The sequence below is a fragment of the Pistacia vera genome, unplaced genomic scaffold (genome assembly GCF_008641045.1).
Source record: "Pistacia vera cultivar Batoury unplaced genomic scaffold, PisVer_v2 Contig14, whole genome shotgun sequence".
NCBI classification, from domain to species: domain Eukaryota; kingdom Viridiplantae; phylum Streptophyta; class Magnoliopsida; order Sapindales; family Anacardiaceae; genus Pistacia; species Pistacia vera.
Window position 1 is genome coordinate 799,749 of NW_022195466.1, and position 5,627 is coordinate 805,375.

Here is a 5,627-nt window from a genome sequence, read left to right on the forward strand (position 1 = left end):
TAAATATTGTATATAATTAAATGATTTAAAATTTAATTATTATAATATTAAATTATAGATTTGTAGTATGATTGCTTAATCATTATAACATTTCATTATACTATATGTATGATATTTAATTAATATAACATTACATAATTAAATATTACTAATTGATTATGACATTATATTATAAACATTAGTAATTTACTAATTTGCACAATATTTACAGAAATTTATAATTTATTAATTATAACATTATATTATAAATTTAGGGATGATTATTATTAATTATAATATTCTATTATAACAAATTATAATACTTAATTAAATGATTAACAATTAATTAATTATAATATTATAATATAAAATAATATATACTTAATAATTATAACATTACAATTTACATGTAGTATGATCACTTAATTAATTATAACATTACAATTTACATGTAGTTGATCACTTATTTAATTATAACATTACTTGTTTCTAATATTAAATTTACTAATTTATTGTGTATATTATAATACCCAATTAACCAATATAACATTAAATTAATAAATATTAAACATTATAATTTATTAACTTATCAAATAGAACCCTGGCAATGGCAATGTTAGTAATAGTATTAAGAATTGTTGTTTGTTTAAATGATTTTGGTGAGTTATTTATGTGAATGTGATCAATAAGGTTGTGTTTTGGTTTTTGATTGATGAATTTTATATGAATTGTGATGAATTGATTGAATTCAAGCGTTGTTTAGAGATTACAGGTTATGAGTTACATTAGACACAAATGAATGAATAACGAAAATTTGTTAGGGGTGTATTGTAAATTATAAGGTGTTTTTGTTATTTTTTAAACTAATAGGGGGGTAATTGATTTTTTACAGGGTACCCTGGAAAGGAACCGGAACCTGCATTTTAGGTTCCGGTTCCTTGAATTGAAGAACCTGTACTGTGCGGTTCCGGTTCCGGTTCCTTTTTTTGGGAACCTGTACTGTGCGGTTCCGGTTCCGGTTTCGGTTCCCTGAAAAAGTGCAGGGTACCCGGAACCGCTCACCCCTACTAGGAAGCATGTGAGTAAGTGGTTTATTTTGTTATTAAATTTCTAATGGAAAAGGTTTATAATTTTGCAAAATCATGACCATGTTTGCTATCTTATTTTTCCTTCCGCTCATGAAACTCTTCATCTTCTAGAAATGTGAAGTTGAACCCTTGGCTCCAGTTGTGACTTGTGATGCATATGTAGTTTTGTTACTTCTCATGTTTAAGCACTTTCGGCTTCTACTTTTCAGTTTATTACTACTTCAGATTACATATTGCATTAATGGAATCTTGATAAATAATACATAACATAGATGTGTTTTGTGCTGATTTTCCTTTATGATTTTGTGCTAACGCTTTAAATTTATTATAAAGTGCAACCATTCCAGTCTATAGCATGTATTGTTGGAATTGGTGTGAGGAAAAACCCTGGAACCTCCCCAGTCTAAAGTGCAAGACATTCACTTTTGATGCTATAGACTTCTTTCTTTTACTTTTTTGACACCATTTTACTGTTAATATTTTAAACTATTTTTGAATCTCATTCGAATTATTTATAATTATAAGATATAGTATTGATTGCAGCCCTTTAATTTGCTATTGTCTTTGTGCTATCATATAATGTTAATTTTTTTGCACCAAACTCCAACATGGCGTAACATATCCAGTTTCTTGGTAATACATAATCTTTTTTCTGCATGACAAAATATAGCCGTTGTTTTAAATATGAAACTTAAAGTGTACTTTTTCTTCTGTGAGCAGATGGGAAATTTGGAGAACAATATCTGCTGCAGTACACTGTACCCACTGTGCATCAGCCAGTAGGTGAATACGTCACGCAACCTACACAACTGGAACTTGTTGGACACAACATTGTAATCTCTCACTCTCCTCACAAATGCATTTATGCATTCTCTTCTGCAGATACTTGGGCCATTGATTATATAGTTGGCCTTAGTGATTTCTTGTGTACGCTTTTTGTATGAAACTTAGAAACTTATAATTTGATGTTTATCTTATTCTTCTTCTCACTTTAGTTTGATGACTGAAATCTCTTAACCATATACTTTGATTTCAATTTTGTTTACTTAGAGCAACAGTATCTAAATTTATTGTTGAATTGTGATAATTATTGGAAGAATAAATATTATGAATAATTTTGTTGCACTATTCTATAATTTAATTGGTAATAATNAAAAAAAAAAAAAATTTAACCATATTATGCGCATATTCAACCATATTAAATATAAAGTAATTTTATAAAATAATTTTAAGCAATCATATAAAAAAAATTTATTAAAATCTCATTTCTAGATGCTTTCTTGGAGAAGAGGAGCTATAATTTCTCAATCATTTCGGATGCTGCAAAAAATGGTGAAAAAGGATAAGGAGACTTTATCACATTTGAAGTTATAAAATATTAATAAGTAGAAAACAAATAAAAAACTCTTACCTTGTAATTGAAAACCAAACTCTCAAGTACTAGTTGAAGTTGTAGTATTTTTATGGGTATATATGTAAATTTATCATTTAAAAAAACTCTCAGAACCGCTGGAAAATAAACTCCTAAACATAGGTCGGGTGTTTTAAAAACCTATACTAAAAATCCCTCAAAACCGCTAAGGCGATTTATCCTCAAAACTACTATAATAGTTTACCCTCTTAACCGCTGTTATGAAACTCCCAAGCGGACCCTAAAGGTATAATGGCAACTTATGACGGTTGAGGTAATATAATATTTGAACCATAAATTGTGTATAAAATAGGTGGGTGATGAAAAAGAATCTCATGTATGTATCATTTTTGGGTACACTATGAGAAAAAAGAATTTCTTTGACAAAATTTCTTGACTATTCTCAAAAAGGGTCAAGAAATGTAATTCTTGACAATTTATGAACCGACAAGAATTTAAAATAATCATTAACCGTTTTACAAAATCCTTGATAGTTATTAACTATCAAGGATTTTGTCAAAATCAAATTATACAATTCTTTTTCTTGACTATTATAGTCTCAATCCTTAACAGTTTTTAACTGTCAAAGATTAAGTTTAAAAAAACAAAAGCTAAAATTGCATTAATGCTAAGTTTCCCACCTCAAAAATTTCACTAAGGCAAATTCTTCCACCCATTTTTCATTAAGTCAAAGCTAGGGTTATAAACAATTATAATATAGTAATGCTACGGACACCAAATTTGTGTACCAAATTTTTTTACTGAACGATGTGGCATCCACTAAGACGCAGCTACGTTGGACAGAAAATACTGATTCCGTGAATGGACGATCGTCCATCTTACACGAACATATGGACGTCCATAACAATATCAATAGACTCCCGTCCATATAATATGGGCATGTGTCCATTTACTATGGACGGGTGTCCATATAAGATGGACGCCCATCCAGAAAAGTTTAAAAACAAATAATAGATGGTTATCCATACCCAAATTCTAGTTTAATAAAAAATTTTCTTTAAAATTTTCAATTAGAATGTTTAAAAATTTAGGGCTCCCAAAACAGGTTTTAAAAAACAAAAGTCTTCTCCCGCCCGTTCTTCATCTTCTTCTTCTCCATCTACCGTCGTTCTTTGCCTTCTTTGTCTCCATTTGCTGCCGTTCTTTGTCTTCATCATTGTTGTCCTAGACTCTGACACTAAATTGTGAACACTTTTTATCTAGTTCTTCATTTCTCTCTTACTTTGCATATTTTTTTATAAATTTTAAAAAAAAGTTATTTGAGTATGGATGCCAGTCCATCTTATTATAATGGACAACATCCTCATTAGATGAATTGGCATCCATACTTTGTACATTAAAAATCAAAGTTTTTTTTTTTTTTTCCTTTGTTTCATCTAAAAATTTTGACATTTATTTGTAGAAGCGTTTTAGATGTGTTATAGGTTTTTATAAATGAAAAAGAAACTGTAAATTAAAAAAAAATATTTGTGTATAAATTATATAAACAGAAGTCCATTGATAGACTCTCGTCTATTTGTAATGAATGACCCTCTATAAGATATGGTTGAATATTCATAATTATTGGATAATAATTCATTTATTAGATATCTGTATTGTATCCTACATTGTCAGGTCCAAGTCAGATGCCATATAGATAATTGCAAAATTTCGGTGACCGTAGCATTTTTTATTAGAGTAACCCATTTCTGCCGCCAAAAATTCCAGCGCCCAAAAGCCCAGTCTTCCGCCCAAATTTCTGCCCCCCAAAATCTCTCGTTGTCGCCCTTCCACTGAATCGCAGAAGTTTCTCCTTGCGACAATCACTTCTTCTCAAATTTTCTCAATCAATCTACTAATTACTCTTTTCTTATAAATCTTCTTCTCGTTGGGATTCGTCTAATTTTTCTGTTCTTCTCAATCTTCTTCTCGTTGCGATTAGGGCAAAAGGTTGAATGGATTAATCAATCTATCTGCTTCAAGAGCAAATACGCTAGTAAATTATTCTTGGTTTCTTTCTTTCTTTTAACGTTTCTTTTAATAAAAATGTTGTCTTGCTGCAGTTGCTTAATTAATAAATTGCTTTGATTATTTAATTGTTTTTTTTTTTTTTTTTTTTTAAATAAGGGAGTGTCTATCTTGATCTTATGGTATTATTTTAATGCACTAAAGAATCGCATATTAGAATTCTCTTCCTGCGATTGAAATGTGAGAATGAGAGTGAAACGTTGTTGATACAAGCAAACACGTCTCTTTCTCTGTTGCTGTTTCGGAATTTTGTTGATGGAGGCTGGTTTTTCACGGTTTGAATTTGTGTGAAATTTTACAGGAACATTTGAACCTCAGCTTCTTGTAGAGTACTTTGAGTTAGAGAAAGAGAAGGAGAAGGAGAAAAGGGTCCTAATTTGAGGCTATTTTGAGGTACCATGGACTTCTCCTTATCTTTTTGTACATGGACTAACTTCAATTTTGTTTCAGTAACAATGCAAACTACTAAGCTCCAGGGGAGCTTACTGCATTAGTTTGGTTTGTTCATAATTTGTATCCTCTTTCCCACTTGCATTCATGATCTTTTTCATTTTTACTCTTGTGGGGGATTTGCACTTTTTTCTACGTTATTGTTTCTTTCAATTAAAAGGCCAGAAATTGATGATAATTCTTTTAATTGGATGATCTGAACATTTAGTGATAAAAAATTTCTTATTATTTATGTTTCCGTGTTGGTATGCAAATCAGGGCTTGGAGAGCAAGGATAAAAGATAAAAAATGATGGAGGATCTATGGTTAATGTTCTGTGGGGCATCTGGTTGTTCAGGTACTTCTGGAAAGCCAAGCAATTCTGACTTTTTGCATTTCAGTAAACCAAATTCATGGTTGGATCCAAACTGGTAGCAGAAGAGAGAACATTTTATTTGGGTCTTCTATGGATGGCCATCGATACCAAGAAACACTTGAAAGGTGTTCCTTNTGAGCGGCCTGTTCCGTCCTGGTTGCTCCTTGCACAGGACGGGGCTGGGAAGCTGGGACTGTTCGCACCAGCTGTGCCGGGATAGGACGAGCAACTTCGGCCGCCCTCTCACTCCTCGATCGAGGAAAGACGAATGGTGCTCGGCGGGGCTGTCCGGGCTCCTTTGGGGGCATCGTTTCTG